At 47.4% G+C, this 21885-nt stretch overlaps 3 non-coding genes across 3 annotated transcripts; all 3 read left to right on the forward strand.

The window, feature by feature from the left end:
* The first annotated feature begins 215 nt into the window (after positions 1-215).
* Positions 216-288, forward strand: Trnar-ucg (transfer RNA arginine (anticodon UCG)). Its single transcript has one exon. It is a non-coding gene; the product is annotated as a tRNA-Arg (tRNA).
* Positions 289-419: 131 nt separating this feature from the next.
* On the forward strand, positions 420-492 carry Trnar-ucg (transfer RNA arginine (anticodon UCG)). The gene has a single exon. It is a non-coding gene; the product is annotated as a tRNA-Arg (tRNA).
* Positions 493-18321: 17829 nt separating this feature from the next.
* On the forward strand, positions 18322-18405 carry Trnal-uaa (transfer RNA leucine (anticodon UAA)). Its single transcript has one exon. It is a non-coding gene; the product is annotated as a tRNA-Leu (tRNA).
* Positions 18406-21885: the final 3480 nt, after the last annotated feature.

The raw sequence follows: 21885 nt of genomic DNA on the forward strand, positions 1-21885 counted from the left end.
TGTCTGCTTTCATTGAGTGTAGCAAAATACAGGAGATCGAGCCAGAATGGTTGTCAAGGTTTGAACCTCTGGCAACCCTTAAGTATTTTTAAGAGGACAACATCAGTCCAAATAGGACTGATGGCAATGCTTGTTCGTTTTTATTGTATTATGTGAGTGTGCAATGATTGCCCTGTACAATGTCCAAGCCAGGAAAAAAAAAAAAAAGAAAACTTGTCCGCGTGGCCTAATGGATAAGGCGTCTGACTTCGGATTAGAAGATGGCAGGTTCGAGTCCTGTCTCGGACGAAATCCTTTTTTTTTTTCGATGTTTCGCTAGCCACAGGCGTTCGCGTCCATATTCGAGTGCCATTTTTGTTTCAGACAAAAAGAAAAAGAAACAACGACAAAGATCACCTATCTTAGCACTCCTGCAACTTGTCCGCGTGGCCTAATGGATAAGGCGTCTGACTTCGGGTCAGAATATTGCAGGTTCGAGTCCTGTCGCGGACGAAATATTTTTTTTCTTTGACGTTTCGCTAGCCACAGCCCTTCGCGTCCATATTCGAATGACATTTTTTGTGTCAAACAAAAAGAAAAAAGAAACAACAACAAAGATCAACTATGTCTGCACCCTAGCCTGTTGTTCGCGTGGCCTATTGGATAAGGCATCTGACTTCGGATCAGAAGCTGTGTTCGAGTTCTGTCGCGGACGAAATCTTTTTTTTTTCGACGTTTCGCTAGCCACAGGCATTCGCGTCCATATTCTGATCCCATTTTTGTTTCAAACAAAAAGAAAAAGAAACAACGACAAAGATCACCTATGTCGGCAACCCAGCAACGCAACGCAACGCAACGCAAGAGCTGTGAAAGCGGCCGACGCTGGCTGCGGTTTCTCGTGCACATCGCTGCCCAAGGACTGCCGTTTAATTCTGCCACCGTTGCCATTAGGTGAAGGACTCAGACGCACACTAGTCCTTCACTGCGACATTGCAGGGCATCCGTACGGAATTAATGACTTCCGAAAGCCGCTCAAGGACCTCGGCATCATTCAACAGGTGAGCGGTATAGGAGCGTACCAGATGTCGCATGTCTGGTTTCTCAATATGAAGACAGATGAGGCCAAGAATACGCTTCTGGACGCTGGCCTACTCGCTGTGAAAGACCGGCCTTGCCTCGTCGTGGATCCAGTGAGGCAAGAGGTTCGCCTCAAGCTACACTGGGTAGCCTTTGACGTCAACGCAGAGGCCATACGGCGTGCCCTCCGGGAGTACGGTGAAGTTAGAGAAGACATCAGCGACAAGTGGAGGGATGAGGATTTCGAAGGGGTCGAGTCTACTACCCGATTCGTCCGGCGTTTACTGAGGGAAGGTGTTACCACTGATCGTATACCAAACCAGATGCGGCTCGGCAGCGGCACGGCGTTAGTGGTCGTGCCGGGACGGCCACCGTTGCACGGCCGCTCGATCTCGCCCCTTTGGTGCGGCCTGCCGATTCGTCTCTCGAACAAAAGAGCGCATGTGAAAGGAGAAGTTGACCGACTAGGCCACGACGGGAGGTGAGGGCGTTGCATATTGGCGAGGTAATCGCCCTTGAAGCTACGCACCGCGTCGCGCGAAGGTGTAATGCCACTATTACGCGAATAAATGCGCTCAGTATACCTTTATAAATAAAATACACATTTAGTTCACACTGAAGTCGGAGTCGCTATACCGTTTAATAATCCACAATAGCATTATTATCGCAATACTGAGTTGCCGTACGAGAGAGAGCAAGACGAGGATCATGTGGCTCCTTGTTGCCTCAATCGGACAGCTAAAACTGGCCGCGTGCATCCAATTTAGCGCATGTATCAAGAACAGTCTAAGAATTAATTGTTGGGCTAGTTAGTCGTTGATAACGGGCTCAGACATACCACCGCAAGCATATTATACAATGCTTCACTTCTTACACAACGCCGGTCTAACGACGCACATCTACTGGACATGTGGCGTTTTTTTTTTGTTTTTTTGAAGAGACAAGTCCACTTTAACTGAAACTGAGGAAAAGGCTGTTTTATGCTACTGACAATATCGTCGGGCTTGCACCAACAATGTTTCGCCAGTGTGCTCATGTTACTGAATTCCTCAAATCTATACTGCGGCTAAAATCCACTTGCCCACTATCGTCGGTATTCAGGGGTAAATTTAGATTTGGCTCTTATAGATTGGAACATTTCATTTGTGCTTGAATTAGCTCGTAAAATAAGGCTAAATCGCACCGAATCAACTATATAGCAATATTTAGCGACAAAATTATTGCTGTCTTTGTGCTTCCGTCGGTGCCGTCCTTTCTTGCACCGGCGTAATGGCGATGACTAGACTTGTAGATCAAGTGTTGCTTCCAGGCAAAAGGCGCACCATTCTGGACTCATAAGTTCTGGCAGCGTTTTCTTGTTCTTGGCATCTCTCCTTCTCCTTCTTCTTAGCTCGTTTGATGCCGCACCAGTTCGGATCACTTCTGCTTCAAGGAATAGATCGGTGCCCAATATACTTATGCATTGCTCGTCATTTGTCACGTGTTGCTGTTCTTCGTGGTTTTTGTCGCATACATTTTCGTATTCTTCACAATAAACTCCGTTGGAAGTTAGCGCTCGTCTTTGTGTGTGTCTTCTTATAGTCCTCAGTTCGCGCTATAGCAATCATCATGACATACCAACTAGCCCAAGCCGCCACCCCTCTAAACCAATATCTTCATTTCAGTTGTCATCTATTTCCAATGTACCGTCTTGGAGTGAAGGAGTGAAAAAAGGACATGATACTGTAGCGCAAAACTCGAAAAAGAAACACTAAGAGGCAGAAAGAAGTAGGAAAGTCGGCCTCTTACTCATCATATTAGAGTTTTGCCCAACATCATGTCCTTGAGTAACTACCAACTCACCCAAGAGAAACCAAATTGGAACGAACGCACAATAGCAATGAAACTCGAATACTAATGAAACAGATTGGATGCTGCCATGTTGATCGTTTTGGTCACAATTGCTGACGCAGAGTTGGCTTAATTGGTCTGACTCAGTTTGATTCATAAAGGTGCAGGATATGGCTCATTTTTTATTCGGAACTGCCTTTTTGAGTTCACGTTACGATGAAGAATTGCCCCATTTTGATTACAATTGTTTTAAAAGTGAAAGATACTGAGGCTCGCTTCACACTCCCGTGAAATTTAGCACAGACTTGGTTTCTGGAGTTTGCTCTTAAAAAAAAAAAGAAATGTCATACATATGTATACAAAATATTATGCCTTAAAAGTGTATGTCGCAATGAAAAAAAAAAAAGAAAGAAGCTTGTCGAAGACAAGTGTTATTCATAAGCTACCCGATTCTTGGCCAATCACCCTGAGTGGGTGTGAGCCAGCAGTACAGGATCTACATCTACAACTGTTAATCAGCAGGAAAGGGATCCTAATATATATCCTTTCTTCATGCATGCGCGTACGAGAATAAAGAAACACGTGTACATTAGAGGTGGTTGCGCATAAATTCAAATTAGGAGTCCAACAACGCTAGGCGAATTATTAGTGAGCCATCTGTATGTCGCTTTGCAGGACCCCTAGTTTGATTATATGCGTAAACGCCTCTGATGTATACGTGGTACATTATTCCTTTATGCGCATGCGTGACGAAATAATATATATGAGGAACCCGTCCCTGCTAATAAACAATTGCGAGTAACGCTTGTCTTCGTCTTGTTTCCTGCGTTCGTCGTTTTATTCCTTGCGATAATATGTCTCAGCCAGTCATCTGCCTCTATTCCAGCTAAAGTTACTGCAGCCTATTCACGAGAGGGTCTCAAGTGAAGCATGACAAAACAACGAGAAGAACCACATGAAACTGCCCGCGCAGATATCTCACTGTGGCCGAAGGGAGCTTTGCGAAAAACCCCCGCGTCGCCGATAGCGAGCGCCATAGCCGAAGCAGCGGGCTGAAAAGAAATTACAACATCTCCCGCTAAAGGGGACCATGAGGCGATGCGAAGCCGGAGCACTTGCACTATCGCGTTGCGTTGGCGATCGTTTCGCATGCTAGCAACGCTTGCATGCGAAATGGGCATGCTACCGACCTCGCGTCATGTCTTCCCTTTAGCCTGGCCGTTAATTCTCACAGGGCGAATGGGGAACGCGGTCGACAGGCGCGCGAGAGGGGGGAGCGTAGGAGGGGACACGCATGCGCTGGCGCTCATCGTGGCGTTGCGCAGGAGAGAATGAGGCGCGCGAGAGGGGGGGAACGTAGGTGAGGATAGGAGTTGGAGGAGGATGCGCATGCGCAGTAAGGGTGTTCACGCCGCACACCACCACCACCGGATTGAACTCGGCCATAAGATTCTTCGCATCTAAAACTACCGCTTTCACAGGCGGAGAGGAGCATTCGGCGGGCCGCACCAAAGGGGGGAGATCGAGCGGCCGTGGCCGTTGTTGATTGTGCCTGCGTTGCCGGAACACCGGACACATTCGACGAGACTGCAGGGTGCCCAGGTGCGCGGGATGCCGTGCATTTGGACATGAGCAGACGGATTGTGCTCGTTCGTACACCCGCGCTGCGGGCCGTGGAACAACTTTCTCTAATCAAGATGGCGACTATTCGATTTGCGACGCTTAATGTACGCGGTCTTTCTGCCAAACGGCGACAAAACCAACTGTATCGCCTGGTCATAGAACAAGATCTAGACATGGTCGCAATTCAGGAAACTAAAGTAGAAAGTGAAGACCAAGTTCAAGAGCGAAAGGAATTTTTCGAAAAACTTGATGTGTATTTAGAATGTGAACGTAAGCTCATTTTGGCGGGAGATTTCAATTGTGTGCGTTCGGGATGTGACAAGACCAGTTCGAGGCCGTACAATGACGCTAGCACTTCTTTTTTAATCGATGTTTTAGCGAAGGTTCAACTGGAAGACGTGGGCGAGTGTCTTTGCTTTGGAAAAGGCGTCATGTTTACCCACTTTCAGCGTACGAGCCATGCTAGACTTGACATAGTATACGTGTCAGCTGAAGTAGTCCCTTCGTGTCACGATTACAAAGTCCCACCTGTTTCGTTTAGTGACCACTGTGTGGTTTCGTTCTGCATGGGGAAACAAAAAAGGAATAACAAACCCTTTTGTTGGGAGCTTTGGAAATTTAATGTGAATTTACTGAAAGACGAAGTGTTTGACAACTTCTTTGTAGAGGCTATAGAAAACGTTGCGAAAAGAAACTTAGAAGGTTGAGGGCAGAAGTGGGAAATGTTTAAGCAGACCATTAAAATGAAAGCACTCGAGAGAGCCACTATCGTGAGACATGCTGAAAAAGAGCGCGAGTTCCTTCTGCGTGAAAACTTGCAGCAATTGGTAGCAGAGGAATGTGCGCACGCAGGTACCTTATTAGAGGACATAAAGAACGGTAAACAAAAGCTTGAGTTAATTGACCAAGAACGATACCGGGGAGCAATGATTAGAGCTCGAGCTGAACACTTAAGCGCAGGCGAGACGCCAACAATACGAGCTCTGGGAGCCGAAAAGAAATACGCTTCAAAAAATGAAATAAGAGCAATAGAATATAAAGGAACGTTATACACTAGCAATGAGGCAATAGCCGGCATCTTTTTCGAATATTACAAAGATTCATTTTCGTTTTGTAACGCAGAAGCTGACCTGTTTAAGAGTGAGTACATTTCATTGATGCCAAGGCTGGACGACGAAAGAAAGGAAATTTTAAAAATGCCTATAACAGAGGGAGAAATTAGAAACGCGATTGATAGTTTAAATAATGGCAAGTCTCCGGGATCGGATGGCTTAAAGGGGTCATGAACCACTTTTCCAAGTAATAATCTAATGGCCTCAGTATCGGAGTGTACTGCCTCCTGAATCGATTGCCGCAAAAATTTCTCGAATCCGTCAAGAATCAGCGGAGTTACGGGGGTTTGGCGCACGCTCCCAGCGCTTTCTCTCTTTTCTCGTGCCGACGAGCGCACTGGAAGCTAGACAGGGAGGGATGGCATGGGGGAAAGAAGTTGCGCCAGCGCGTGTCATGAAACGCGATCGCTCTCCCGCTGTGATTCGCTTGCGCGAGTGCGGCTACCGTGTACTGAGGAGTGCGGCGCCGGCAAGTGGTGGCACCCCGCGGCAAGAAGCGCGTCTGATCCGAACGCCGCTCTCGATTTACGTCGGCTATCGGCCAATAAGCATGCTATGTCTCTTGCGACGTACAGCGGACAGACGCCCCGCCCACCGACGAGAGTGAGAACCGGCCTCTGTTTGAAAAGAGGGTGCCTGGGGAAACGGCAACTTCGCGCTCCGCTTGTGGCCATTACGCGGCGCGCACGACTGTAATATTTGGCAGAGCAGTTCATAGCCGTGTCAGCTTTCCGCAGGATGTGTTTTTTCAATCAGCCCAAGGGGTGCTTCATGACCCCTTTAAGTGCTTCAGTGTACAAGGCATTCAAAGACGTGATCGCGCCTTTTTTGGCGGAGGTATTTATTGACGCTTTTGAAAATAAACGTTTAACGCCATCCTTCTTGTCAGCTCACACGGTTTTAATACCAAAAACAGAAGATCCGATGTAATTACAAAGTGTGACGGCATATAGACCAATTAGCTTAACTAATGTAGACTATGAGATATTAATGAAGGTATTGGCAAAGAGATTACAGACGGCTATGAAGGAACTGGTTGGCCCCCACCAATAATAATAACTAACATACACAAAGTACACAAAATAATAACTAACATACACAAAGCACGATCAATCCTTGAGTGCTGTGACGCGATGAATCTCAATGTTGCCATGTTGCAAATTGACCTTGAGAAAGCATTTGACCGTGTGCCACATGACCTGCTCATTTCAATACTCGAGAATGTGAACGTAGGCAGTTTGATATGCGATGGAGTGCGAATGGCTTACACAGGATGCACAACAAGACTGGTTATAAATAAATCAGTGGGTGAGCGTATACCGGTGCTTCGATCAGTAAGACAGGGATGCCCACTATCGCCCCTACTATTCGCTATTTTTATTGAGCCATTCTGTTTAAGCGTAATTAAGAACACCTCGATACGCGGATTTAATTTACATAAGGCCGAGGTTAGCTTTCTTGCTTACGCTGATGACATCGCAGTTTTCTGTACCAGTTATGACAGTGTAATGCATGCCGTCGATGCGGTGAAAGGTTTCTGTCAAGTAAGCGGTAGCGCCGTAAATTGGCATAAATGTCTTTTTGGTTTTTGGCATGGGGAATGGGACGTCACACCAAGGTATTTTATGAATATTCAGTGGCAAGAAATGCCAGCAAAGTATTTAGGAGTGCTGCTGGAGAACTGCAGTGACAGCGAGTCATATTGGAAAAAAAGAAACAAAGGTGTTACGAGATAAGACAGATAAATGGAAGGGTTGGGGTATGTCAATATTCGCGCGGGCCACAACGTGCAACTTGTTTCTGGTAAGCAAGCTATGGTACGTAATGCAAGTGTTACATTGCAGTAGAATAAACGTGCAAAAAATACACAGAGTATTTGCGGTCTTCATTTGGAGCTCTGTCTGGGAAAAATTAAGTCGCACGAATCTTTTCAGGAAAGTACGAGATGGAGGGCTTGGTTTAGCTCATACGTACATACGTCAACTAGTTAATCGTTTTCTTTTCCTTCGTGATTCAGATGACCCTTTTCTGAGGACAGCGATACAACTGAGGCTGTGTAGAGTCTTACCGGGTTTCATAGTTTCGTCACAAAGTGTGCAAGGACCCATAAGGGGCTATCTTAAAGAAGTTGTTTCATCATTCCATTTCTTGTCAGTGCGTTTTTCGTTTGAATACTTGACGGAGCTGTCACGTAGAAAATTGTATAAAGACCTTGTGGATGTTTTATTGCCTGTGCCGTTGTACCGTGAGCTATTTTCTGCAGGCCCAGGCCAAGATGTACTTAAACGCGCGAAAAGAATGCTCGTAGCGCCAGGAGTTAAAACGTTTTTCTTTAAATTGCACACCGGCACTTTTCCAGTTAAAACATGGTTGAAAGATGAAGGATTATTTGTACCATGGGGCCCAGATTGTTTCCTATGCAAAAAACCGGAGACCATTGAACACGTTTTCATAGACTGCTGGAGTGGGGTGTTTTTCTGGGATATATTACAAAGAACTCTAAAAAAGAAGTTACCGTTAAATTCACATGGAATCCGGTTTCTCTCCGTTCAAAATGAAGATGGCGTACCTTACGACCTTACTATGATCCTGGGCCTGCATAGTATATGGCAAACCCGAACGCCCTTTCACATTGCCGATGTGGAAGTCAGACCAGTTCGCGATTACTTCCGCGAATGTGTGTCTCGTCTTGTCGAAATGCAGAAAGTGCAGATGGATGTATCGGAGTGGGTTCCCAGAGTGGAGTCGTTGTTGCACATGCCAATGTTTTAACATGCAGTCAGCTAACAGGTGATGGTGTATCATTGTGCTGTTCCCTGGTTTACGATTAGTGTGTGAAAATACTTGTGTGAGGCAATAAACCAAAGAAAAGTCTGCGTGGCTTATGGATGAGGCGTCTGACTTCGGCTCAGAAGACTGCAGGTTCGAGTCCTGTCGCGGACGAAATAATTTTTTTTTCGACGTTTCGCTAGCCACAGGCATTCGCGTCCATATTCGAATGCCATTTTTGTTTCAAAAAGAAAAAGAAATAACAACAAAGATCAGATATGTCAGCACTCTAGCCTGTTGTCCGCGTGGCCTAATGGATAAGGCGTCTAACTTCGGATCAGAAGATTGCAGATTCGAGTCCTGTCACGGACGAAGTCGTTTTTTTATGTATGCGGATTTATGGCAAAGTATTAAACGGGTGGCCACGTCGGAGGAAGACCGCATAGCTTGCGTTTGCAGAAAATAAATAAAAACAAAAGCGGTAGTTTGTGCGTGAATGGACAGAAAAATCTTCAATCTGCGTCGCTTTTAGTCCTTTTGACGCGTTTTAATATTTTTTAAATGTAACATCTCACACTGTTACGCGGCAGTGAATGCCTGATTACTTCGTTTCATGTTGCTGTTCCTTGTTCTCTTTCAGGGTTCATTATTTTGCTTGTCTGTGTACCCCCGCGTTCTCGTTCACGCGAACATGTGCGAAATAAAATTTCAGCAAGAAACGTAAGGGGTGATCAGTTTTAGTTACTGAACTCCCGCGTAGTTTCCCCAGTAATACCCAACCAGTATGAACATAGGCGTGCGCACACAGGGGGGGGGGGGCAATCACCTAAGAGGGGGGGCTCAAAATCTGCCCCGTACATTGACCCTTCCAGTCACCTAAGAAAGGGGGGGGGGCGCGCACAATCTACCCCATACATTGACTTAGTAGGGTGGGGGGCGCTCCGATGAACCTTTGCCCCCCCCCCCCTGATGGGGAACCCTGCGCACGCCTATGAGTATGAAGCGGAGTGTGAAACGTATACGGTGACACACTCTGGTTTAGGAGTAAGAACGAGCCTTGTGCCTGGGAGTGTATGATGGATATAATATACCACGGAAAATGAAATCTCAAAAGTAAAATGATCTTTACTCGTGTGTGAACACATGACCCCGCAGCTGTAATATGATATGTTATTAGGTAGCAGCTGCAATTACTGCATCTAATCAATCTCCAAAATTGACCGGCCGCGTCATCGCTGGCTAATTACCCCGGCGTTTAATTGTCGCCGCTTGCAGAGGTAGGAAAACCGGCTGCACTTAATGTTCAACGCAGAGCAGTAGATGAAGGGAAAAAATAATGTCGAAGGTGTGCCTGTCTTGAGAAGCAATGTTCAGTCGTAAACCATTTACGCTTGTCTGAGTCATAATGGTGGGGCACTTCCTCTTTCAGAGGACGACAATCAGAGCAAAACGGCTCGACTGGCCATTAGACCTTTTCTCTTCGCACTCACAGCAGTGGGGAAAAGTTTGATTTGTAAAACGCGAAATAACTGCAAGAACATTAGGGAACTAGGAAAAAGTAATTTATTATTATTAGGGTTTTACGTCCCAAAACCACAATATGATTATGAGGGACGCCGTAGTGGAGGGCTTCGGAAATTTCGACCACCTGGGTTTCTTTAACGTGCACGTAAATCTAAGTACACGGGCCTCTAGCATTTTCGCGTTCATCAAAAATGCGGCCGCCGCGGCCGGGATTCGATCCCGCAACTTTCGGGTCAGCAGTCGAGCATAATAACCACTATAGACAACCACGGCGGGTGTCGGCAAAAGTAAGTGGTGTGCATGACGGGCTGTGGCCGCCCTAACAGCGCTGTCGGCGACGACGTTTGAATATATACCTGTATTTCTTCGACGACAGGCTGTCATTGGAGGTGGACGTAAAGGAACGGCGCGTCCCGGCGAACTATTTTTGTCTCGTGTTGTAATGTTTTCGAAGACGCTTCCACGGCCTATTCTACCTGCATTCTTCAACGGGGCACGATGCGCGACCTCTTACAAAACCTGTATGGGCCGATCCCGAAGGCAGTGCAGTGTAACAGAGTCTCACCAAGTCAAACGTCTTCAACTACGACATTTGCTTACATACTACCCGCAATCTTTAGCACCAACTAATGTTGCTTAAGATTGGGCCATTCGACGTTGTAAAAGCAACGTTACTTTCATTAACTGCCAGTGCACTGATTGAGGTTATCTTCTAATTTTTATTTGCAATTTGCAGGTTTGCGGCTTATTATTTGCAGGTTTGCGACTGTAGTCACGCGAGTGAAAAATCCAGCAGCGATCAGCGATTGAGCCAAAGCATTCGCTTTGCGACCAAAGCTGCCATGTGCGACCACTTACACCTGCGACTAACCTTGTCGCGCGACCGGTGCTAGTTGCAGGTGTAAACGAGCCACTGCCGTATCGGTGTGTGGTACCAAGTTCGTTTCATCGGCGTCATCTTCTAACTATCGGAGATGCATGACGTTGCATTAACGAGAAAATTATTGAACATAAGATGCCGTTAACCGGAGGATCACTGACGTATCATTCGTTGCATTGTCACAATTGTAAATGCACGCATATATGAGAGGACTGCGCAGTTTTATAGCGCTACAAGAACGAAAAAACGAGTTAAATGGTTGCGGTTTGACATATCAATAGTAGTGGAAATGCACGCGTTAACCAGCCTTCGATTAACTTGCATACAAAATAAATAAATGCCTAAGCAGTGACCTCTCGCGCAGACCAACACGCGTGCCTGAACCACGGGTGCCGCTGCCATACTTTGGCATGCGCAGACGAGTTTCGTCTCCGAGGCCGAACCACATGCAGCGTTCTTGCCAGCGTTTCGTTCCCCGGCGTCACTCGGCGTCGACGCTACAGACGACGGTGGCCGAAACTTCCACCTCAGGATGGTCCAGACATCACTGGCGTCAGCGTCGGCGCCGGAAACAGTTCGATAGACGCCGAACCAATCAGCGTGCGGCTGGCAGCGAGTTCCGCTACGTAACGGCGTCGTCGCTGCTGCCAAAATGGCTGCCGCCCGCCTCGGATCTATTAAGTCGTCGCCGTGCACTTGTGTGGCCCGTAAGTTCTCAACTGATGCTTGTATTTGACTTAGCTTGTTCCCTAGAATCTTCGACAGCAAAGCGTTCGTGGTATCTTTGAAGTGATTCCAGAAGTCATACACAAGCTCATCGGTAGGCTTGGCAGGAATGAGTGTATTGGCTGAATACGTGGTCTCAGAGATGTGCGACAACTTCGAGCTCAGAGGCCATATATTACGAGTTTGTGGTTCTTAATGCCAATAGCTGGCGCTACAAGTCAAATAAAGGAAAATAATCCTTTCGGCGGCACTGTGACTCGTATTTTGCACTAAAAAACTGCAAATGAGACATAAAAGCTATAGTCAGGAATATATCTTGTTGATACATTGACGGAAACTGCACACTGCTTTGCGAGGTGCCAGGTTCATTCCCTTTGGTCACAATGCACTTTAAGAACTGTGACTCTCTTTTTATGCATGTGAGAGTCATATGTGTAGCACTCCCTTTAGAGAGGCACGTTAACCCTTTTTAGGAAAGTCGCGGAACGCACGACTTTCCAAAAGAGAGTCAATGCACGACTCTCCTAAAGAGCGTCAACTTGCCTCTCTAAAGGAAGTGCTACACATGTGACTCTTACACGAAAAAATAGAGAGTCAAAGGACACCTGTTTTTTTCTTAGAGTGTACGGCGCTGGGCTGGCGCTGGCCTCAGCACTTATCATGTGGTCGCAGCGTTTATGTGGCGACGCCACGATGCGCAACGCCAGAAAACGCCGGCAAAAACACTGCATGTGGTTCGGCCTTTAGGCCAGCGTGTGCCCCTTCTGTTGATATTAAGCGTTCGTGTTGTCTGGTTGTTTGATGACTGCGTCTGCACTCGTTACATTTTTCCTGATTACTGCCCTGACGAAGGAAAGTCACCTTGTAGAAACGCTGGTTCCAGCGGCATTTTCTGTTCAGTGACTTCTCGTCACAGTGGTTTACACACCATCATTTCCCCTACTTTTTCCATAAGACCGCACAGAGAGATAGAGAGGAGCTCTCAATCTACTGCCCCAACGACTTGGTGTGTGCTGACGTCGGCGTGGCTGCCACGTTCGCGTACTAGCACGGTTCCCCCGCCACGGTAGTCCAGAGGTTGTGGCGCTCGACTGCTGACCCAAAGGTTGCGGAATCGAATCCCGGCCGCGGTGCCTGCATTTTCGATGGAGGCGAAAATGTTTGAGGCCGGCCGTGTACTTAGATTTAGGTGCACGTTAAAGAACCCCAGGTGGTCGAAATTTCCGGAGCCCTCAACTACGGCGTCCCTCACGATCACATCGTGATTTTGGGACGTTAAACCCCAGATATTATTATTATTTACCAGCACGATTCATCACGTGCAACCTATATGTACGCGTCAGAGTTATCTCAGTTTTCCACAGGTACGCGCCATGTGAATCACCTACCATGTTGAACAAAACCGCTGCTTTACAAACCCTTCAACGCAGGGCCAAAATATGTTGACAAAAATTCATGTACGTACTTACGCATAATAAAGTAAATATTAACGCTACACTACATATCCAGCTTACAGAGGCGTCCCGCTCGACACAGGCATAAACAAGTGCTCGCTGAATACTGCGCGGATTGTTGGCAAAATTTATTTCTACCACTGACTATAAGAATATGGAATGACCTTCCCCTAAGCATACCATAATACATTGCTGACCCAGTTTTTTATATTCAGCTGAAAGCGAAACACGCGCACTGTATGATAGATAATTGGAATTCGATCGACGGGACCGAAAGAAAACAAAAAAGACGCCAGGCCTGCGCAGAAAGCGCAGCACAGTCACAGCGAAAGCTGGAAGAGTGACATTTCTAGAGCCCGTTGTAAAATCTCTTGGGGCTACTAATACATGTACACTGCTAGTTACCCACTACGCCATAAATCATAATTTTGGAAAGTTGGGAAGCACCCTTTACGCCTTTATTCGTCATTCTGCGGAGAAGCCAGGTACCCGCTACACGTCTGTAAGGCTGTTAGGCCGCATCAACGAGGTGCACATAATGCATTATGTGCACTTCGTTGATGCGGCCATGGGCGTGCGCACAGAGGGGGCAGGGGGGGGGGGGGGGCTTTTCACCTAAGAGGGGGGAGGCGCAATGTCAGTCCCACACATTTAAATAATAAGGAGGGGGCGCTGCGACTCGGGGAGGGGGGCGCAATGTCAGCGCCATACATTGACATAATTGGGAGGGGGGAGTGCTGCGATGAACCTTCGCCCCCCCTCCCCTGAATGGGAACCCTGCGCACGCCTATGGATGCGGCGGCTGATGACGATGAAAAATTATTGCTGAGCCCCTTGTAATGGGGATAGTATTGTTTTATTTATACTTAACTGATCCATAGGAGGGAACCCTACAGGCTTGTTCACTCGTTTGTTTATATGATCTTTTTTTTGCTATTTTGTTGTTCCGCTTTATTTTTTTTTTCACCCGCACTTGAGGAGTCACACTATGCATTTTTGTTTTACGGTCTAACACCCCTGTTCTAAAATTCTTACAGCCTCGTGTTGTAATGAATTTTTCTCCTCTGGGAAATCTTTCGAGCTATAATTTATGGCTTATTACTCTGTTTACATTTACATCGTTAAATAACGCCTGCTTTCTCTATCATTGTATTGATTTGTTGTTGCATTAGCATATAGCACAGGTAGTACTAGTTGTATAATTACTAATCTACTGTGTATGTGCACCTGCTAAAATCCCTTTGAGGTTCGCAGTGTATTCAAGTGAGTGAGTGAGTGAGTGAGTGAGTGAGTGAGTGAGTGAGTGAGTGAGTGAGTGAGTGAGTGAGTGAGTGAGTGAGTGAGTGAGTGAGTGAGTGAGTGAGTGAGTGAGTGAGTCAGTCAGTCAGTCAGTGAGTGAGTGGGCCAGTCAGTCAGTCAGTCAGTCAGTCAGCCCGTGAGCGAGTGAATAAGCAAGCAAGCAAGCAAGTATGCGAGTGAGTGAGTAGGTAGGTGAGTAAGTAAGTGAATGAGTGAGTGAGTGAGTGCTGGGTGAGTGAGCGGCAAAGTCCGTCCGAGAATGAGAAAGTAAGGAAGTGAGTCCGTGAGTGAGTGGATAGGTGAGTAAATGAATGAGTGAGGGAGGGAGGTCGGTCCTCACTGTCTGGCATGCGTAATCATGCGAACGGCAACTAAACTTTGCAGTTCGATATCTCGAAGCATTAATGCGGTAGAAGGATTCTGCCAAATGAAACTGCGTAGAAATACGACGGCGTCCAACCGTACTAAAAACATGCCTGCTTATACTAAAAGGCTAATTATTCATTTTTAGCTAATTAAGTCACATCAATAATTACCAGCTCATTCTGTGTCCCACTGGGCGCATGCATAACCTTACTGTAGAGGTAGTCTCCACGTACACCTAAGCGCCTAATTAAAAAAAAAAAACTGTCGACTTAACTTTGATCACCTTGTACATAGCTGCCGTGGTGGTTTAGTCGCTACGGCTTTGTGTTGCTATGCTTGAGGGCGCGAGTTCTTTTCCCGCAATAGTGACAGTGCCTTGATGAGGGTGCAACGCAAAATCGCCCGTGCACATGTGTTTAGGTGACCGTTAGGGAACCTGAGACGGGCGTTCATCCGGAGACATTCCACTACAGAAGGCTTGATAATCACATCATGGTTCTCGCAGGTAATAAACTGCAATAATTTAAGTTAAAACTAGTCGCTTTCTTTTCATGCACCCAGCAGCCGTGTTTGGGCCGTCGACCGCCCATATCCGAAGTGCGCTACACGTCTCTTCTCGTGGTGAGCCGTTTTGTCTTATTTGGTGACCATAGTTTCGTTTTGTCTCCCACACTGGGTGAATAAGGATGATGTTACACTCTTTTACACTTAAGCAATAATTTCGAACCTTCGGGAATCTTATCGTCCCACGATTAAAAATCTAAGCCTCCTTCTTAAAGAAAGATGGTTGAACGAGAAGTTTTCTCCCATACAGACGGGATCAAAGTCCAAAGCAAACGACCACGCAACAAACCCAAGAAATGCTGAGCGACCCGATGCGATGCATATGTGATTTGATTGAAGTAAGATGACAGACTGGGTGAGTTGGTTGAAATGCATGGTAATTGAACCATAGCACAAAAGACGCGACCAAGAAAGAGAAGCCCCGAGAAAAAGAATACATCTACAGCGTTCGATGTGTCTTCTCTTTCTTGGTCCCGTATTTTGCACTGTTCTTCAAGTAACGTGATTTGATTCTTTAGGATTGTATTTTTTGAATGTTGAATTTGAATGAAGACACATTTCGTTAAGTTTCATAGCCTTTATATTAGATCATGTAGCCGTTGATTACACGCACACACTTTCACGGACGACTGTACACTTGCACAGTATTGCCTTGTGATCACTGCGGTAGACACGTCAGAGGCTCTGCCATCGTAACGTGACCAACTCCCAACGAGGTCAACGGCAACCTACCTTCCTTTAACACTATGCGAACGGTTACGCGTATACCCTCCGATGCCCGGAGGTCTACCCACGCTGAACGTCGTGGAGGAGCGACTGGTTGTGCCTCGACTGTCGTTCATGTGCATCCGGCGCCTGACTCACAGTCGTGGTCAGTACGGCATCAAGGGACAGATCGTCCATCATTCACACACACGCACGGACATACATGAACGGCCGTCGAGGCGCAACCAGTCGTTCCTCCATGGCGTTCAGCTTGGATAAGCCTTCGGGCATCGGAGGGTACACGTAACCATTCGCGTTGCTGATTTGCAATAATATGTGTCCATGTGCTTCGAGTTATCGATGAATGCGCCCTCGCGCTGCCCATTGCTAGCTTCCTGTTTAGCTCAATTAGTATATAGCGACCGCCCCGTAATGGCGCTGGTCCCGGGTTTGCTCCCCGGACCAGGAAAAATTTTTCGGTGACTATAGGAAGCTTCCTTTCTGAGAAATCCGTATAGATTTCCTTATGGCTTCGTGCTACTAACGGGTGGTTGTTAATTTCCCTTTTATATATGTGACTGTTCTTACAAACTTACACAGAGGGCTAAGTAAGCTATTCAATGCGTTGCCAGCGCTTGCCGTTCTTTGGCAACATTGTGCGTTCACCGGAAACGTACCCTAGAAAACTTCCTGTTTACCTTGTTTTAGCGTGGTTTTAGTCTGCGTTGCTGGCCGCGGCTGTTGTGTTTCGATGTTTTATGCGCATAGAACTATTCCGATGAAGTGCTCGCGACTCGGACACTGCTGTGTGGCGGTGCCAGGATGCAGTCTGCGATTCTGAACTAATTTGCTATCCCAAGTAAAAATGCAACTGTTTCCCGACAGATGAAGGCAGAAAGAGCGCCTGGATTGCAGCGATCAGGCGAGAAACCTGCATGCCAACAAAGAGCGCGTATAGATTTGTTCTGCCCATTTCATCAAAGGGAAGTAAAGCTCAACGCATCGCTACTCTATGGCACACAGGCGATGCACAGACGTTAGTCGAAGGTCCTTAATTACAAGGAACACATCGGAAGCCGTCGTCTTTCACCGACGACAGAAAACTGCGCTGACGCCTGAAGTGGAGAGCAAAACGTGAAACCTGGCTGACGCCGAAGATCCATCGTAAAGGCATTTCTTGTAGTAGGAGCCTCATCAGTTATGTGTACTGTTCGAAGCAACATTCGGGACACCAAAGCAGCCGCGCTCGACATGAATCGCCGCACAGTGTACGTCGCGGTGTCCACGTTTTGTTGCCAATTGCAGTGTACGCCGTTGCATTTGCTTTTTATGAGATCGACACCTGCGAGTGGGTTCGCATCGGTGCGAGCAAATTACTCATATGTTGCCACCAATGCACATCGTCACACTCTAGATAATTTATCTTTCGGTGTGAGCGTGGACTGTAGATGTAGGCCGGTTAACTTGAAAGTTTGGTTCACGAATAGTGTACTCGTGAGTAAACCATAGTAGTTCGCCTGACTCAGCCGCACCTGACGTCATCACATGATGAGTACGTTTTATATTATCTCAGTAACACCGAACACTTTGGATCGCGATCGATTCAGATTAGCGCCGATCTCTATCAAAAGTTCCCGGTGTGACACAGGCGCAGTAATAGGCGTTTCATCGTGATGTGGTGTGCCTAGACCAAACTACATATATATGTCCACGGATGTGACAGGCGACAGGTTTTTAGCCCCCAGTCGAAAAGCTGAATTAACACAACTTCCCTATCCAGCGGATCAAGCAACTGTTCTCGCCACTGCAGTTTCTGCTTGTACCTTTCCCGTGCGACGTCGTCGAGCCCCTTCATGTAGTCGTTAGACATCGCTCTAAACACATCTGAAGGAATGCGCCAGAAATAATAGCGCAACATACTGAAACACACCAGGCAAACACCGCCGCGACTGTTGAAAAATATTACCGGAAGTGCCACACCGGAAGCCTTCTTGGGCAGACCTTTCGGCGCATGCCAGTTTGTTTACAAACAGCGAAACCGTCTATAGTGGTTGACTAGCGAGTGACTTCACTCGCATGGTGTAGGACTTCCTATATGATGCCGTGCCCTCAGGCGTTCATTCAAATGCAAAGAATTCCTAAATACCTTCTCATATGTTTATTTTCGAGGTATTCTGCATTTATGCGTAATAATTACACGACATGAGCGCTCTGCGCTGGCCAAAACATCACCACCAGCGCTGAAGCTGACGTCAGCGAACAGGTGCTCACTAGCGCCACACAACTTATACATTCTGTCCCTAGCGGCAGAAGGAATGAACTAGCACATGCGTGCTGGAGAGGAGACATCCGTCAAGATCGGGAGTTCCAGTAGGTCGTGAGAAAAACCGCATGTGCGGTGTTCCGCCCACTTGTCAGGATGGCCGAGTGGTCTAAGGCGCCAGATTTAAGCTCTGGTCCTCGAAAGAGGGCGTGGGTTCGAACCCCACTTCTGACAATTTTTTTTTTCTTACTTTTTTTCCACATGTGCCTGCAATAGCTTCAATTTCTTCGATTAAGCAGTAAATTGAAATATCCGTGATTTAATAAAATTGTGGATGTTTTTTCTTTCTGCTCTTTCTTTCTCTTTCTCGCTCTTTTCATTTTTATTTCTCTTTCGTTCCTTTCTTTCTCTTTATGTCTCTCTTTGTCTTTCTATATATTTCTATCTCTCTCTCTCTTTCTGTCTTTCTATCTCTTCATGTCTTTATTTCCATTATTTCTCTCTCTCTCTCTCTCTCTCTATATATATATATATATATATATATATATATATATATATATATATATATATATATATATTGTCGCGGTGCAACGCGGACAAACGAGAAGGACAACTTGCGACAGAGAAGGAGCGTGTTGAAATCAGCTGAACAGAAAAACGTCTTCCTTGTCTTTCCCACCGAAAGCTACTGTCTCACTAGCCGGAGTCTGTGAAGCCTCACCATCGTCATCGTCGTTTATGTTTAAACACGTGTCACTTGCCTCTCCTTAACAGAGCATCGGCCCGATGCTAAACCAGAACCACCGTTTTACGGAAGCGCACAGTCAGTCGGTGGCATAGGGCTTCATGCGTACCACATGCACGAGTTCTGGCCGGTGCTGGCGACGCCTTGTGCAATAGGGACTGTCGGAGACGACCTCGTAGGTTACGTCACTCAGCTGTCGCGATACACGATATGGCCCGAAGTAACGCCTTAACAGTTTCTCGGACAGTCCACGTTTTCGTATGGGCGTCCAAACCCACACTCGGTCGCCGGTTGCGTAGGTTACTATTCTGCGGTGGGCATTATAGCGGCCTGCATCGTAGTCTTGTTGCTGGCGGGTTCGCAAGCGTGCGAGCTGCCTAGCTTCTTCCGCGCGTTGAGTAAACACGTCGGCGTCCGTGTCGACGTCGTCCCATTCGTGTAGTAACATCGCATCCAACATCGTCCGTACCTCCCGTCCGTGAACGAGGCTGAATGGAGTCATGCGAGTCGTTTCTTGTTTAGCTGTATTGTATGCGAACGTGATATAGGGCAAGATTTCGTCCAATTTTTATGTTGGGCATCCACGTACATCGAAAGCATGTCCTCAATAGTCTTGTTTAAGCGCTCTGTTAATCCGTTCGTTTGCGGGTGGTAGGCAGTTGTCTTACGATGAGTCGTGCCACCTAACATCAAGACATGGTCTAAAAGAGCTGCCGTAAATGCGGTTCCGCGGTCTGTAATCACGACGGCTGGGGCACCATGTCGCAGTACACCATTCTCTATGAAAAATCTCGCAACTTCCGCCGCTGTACTTCTTTGGATTGCCTTTGTTTCGGCGTACCGGGTCAGATAATCCGTTGCGACGATAACCCAGCGGTTCCCTGCAGTAGAAGTAGGAAGTCGACCCAAAATATCCATTCCGATGTGGGCAAATGGTGTTCGTGGGACTTGAACAGGTTGCAGCAGGCCGGCCGGTTTCGTCGGAGGCGACTTGCGTCGCTGGCAGTCGAGGCAAGTACGAATGTGGTGCTTCACGGCTGTGGTGAGCCTTGGCCAGTAGTATCCTTGCCGAACTCTTGCCAATGTGCGTGTGTAGCCTAAGTGACCAGAAGTCACCTGGTTGTGACATGCTTGAAGCACTTCAGTACGAAGGTTTGCAGGAATGACGAGCAAATAGGGAGGTCCGATCGACGAGAAGTTTTTGTAAAGGACGCTGTTCCGTAAACAAAACGACGGCAATACTCGTGCAAAAACTCTGGGTGCATTCTGAGATTGTCCGTCTAAGTAATTAATTAAACCAAGCAACTCAGGGTCGTCACGTTGTTGTTGGGCGATCGTGGACGTGTCGAGGACACCAAGGAATGCAGTTTCATCCTCATCGGGTAGAGAAGCCGACTGTATTGGTGATCGGGACAGGCAGTCGGCGTCCATGTGTCGCTTCCCCGACTTGTGTACGACCGTCAGGGGCGTAGCCAAGGGGGGGGGGGGGGGGGGGGGGGTTGGGGGGGTTCAACGCCCCCCCCCCCCCCCCCCGATATTTTTTAGTTTTGCTTGCGTATATAGGCATGTACACATACAAACGCACGCACGAACAGACATAAAGTATGGCTGAACCCCCCCCCGAAAAAAATTTCTGGCTACGCCCCTGACGACCGTCATATCAAATTCTTGCAGCCTCAGACTCCAACGCGCTAATCGACCGGTGGGATCTTTAAGATTAGTCAACCAACAGAGTGAATGATGGTCGCTAATAACTTTGAAGGGGCGGCCATACAAATACGGGCGAAATTTCATAACTGCCCATACCACGGCGAGGCATTCTTTCTCTGTTGTTGAATAATTAGCCTCTGCGCGTGTTAGCGTTCTGCTTGCGTAGGCGATGACTCTTTCCGTGTCCTCTTGCCGCTGCACTAGCACAGCTCCCAGACCCACATTGCTAGCGTCTGTGTGAAGCATCGTGGGGGCTTCCTCGTCGAAGTGGGCAAGCACGGGGGGTGTTTGAAGACGTTGGCGCAGATCATTAAACGCAGCTTCCTGTTCGTCATTCCACTGAAAGGCGACGTCGTCCCTCGTGAGCCGAGTTAAACGTGACGCAATGCGTGCGAAGTCTGCGATAAACCGCCGATAATAGGCACAAAGGCCCAGGAAGCGCCTGACAGCCTTCTGATCGGACGGTACCGGGAACTGTGCAACGGAGGCAATTTTTTCAGGATCGGGCCGAACGCCTGCGTGGCTGACGACATGACCAAGAAATTGTAGCTCTTCAAAACAAAAGTGACATTTCTCTGGCTTTAACGTCAGGCCCGCGGACCTTATGGCTCGTAAAACAACTTCCAGTCTCTTGAGGTGCTCGTCAAAAGTTGCGGAAAAGACAATGACGTCGTCAAGATAAACCAAGCAGGTTTTCCACTTCAACCCCGAAAGGACGGTGTCCATGAGCCTTTGAAAGGTAGCGGGCGCTGAACACAAACCGAATGGCAAGACTTTAAATTCGTATAAACCATCTGGTGTCACAAAAGCGGTTTTCTCCCGGTCTCTTGGATCTACCTCGATTTGCCAATATCCGCTCCTCAAGTCCATTGAAGAAAAGTAGCGAGCGTGTCGAAGTCTGTCAAGCGAGTCATCGACACGTGGAAGCGGGTACACATCTTTCTTGGTCACTTGATTCAGCTTCCTGTAGTCCACGCAAAAACGCAGGGTGCCGTCCTTTTTCTTGACTAGGACTACAGGTGATGCCCAGGGGCTCTGTGATGGCTGAATCACGTCATCTTCAAGTATTTTCGCTACTTGTTGCTGTATCACTTCGCGTTCCTTGAGAGCCACACGATAGGGATTCTGGTGAATAGGTCTCGCCGTGTCTTCGGTAATTATTCGATGCATCGTTAGCGGCGTACGGCCAACTCGTGATGTCGATGAAAAGCAGTCCTGGAATTCGGCTAGCAGCTCAAGAAGTCTCTTTCGTTCGTCCT

The sequence above is a fragment of the Rhipicephalus sanguineus genome, chromosome 1 (assembly GCF_013339695.2).
Source record: "Rhipicephalus sanguineus isolate Rsan-2018 chromosome 1, BIME_Rsan_1.4, whole genome shotgun sequence".
Lineage (NCBI taxonomy): Eukaryota > Metazoa > Arthropoda > Arachnida > Ixodida > Ixodidae > Rhipicephalus > Rhipicephalus sanguineus.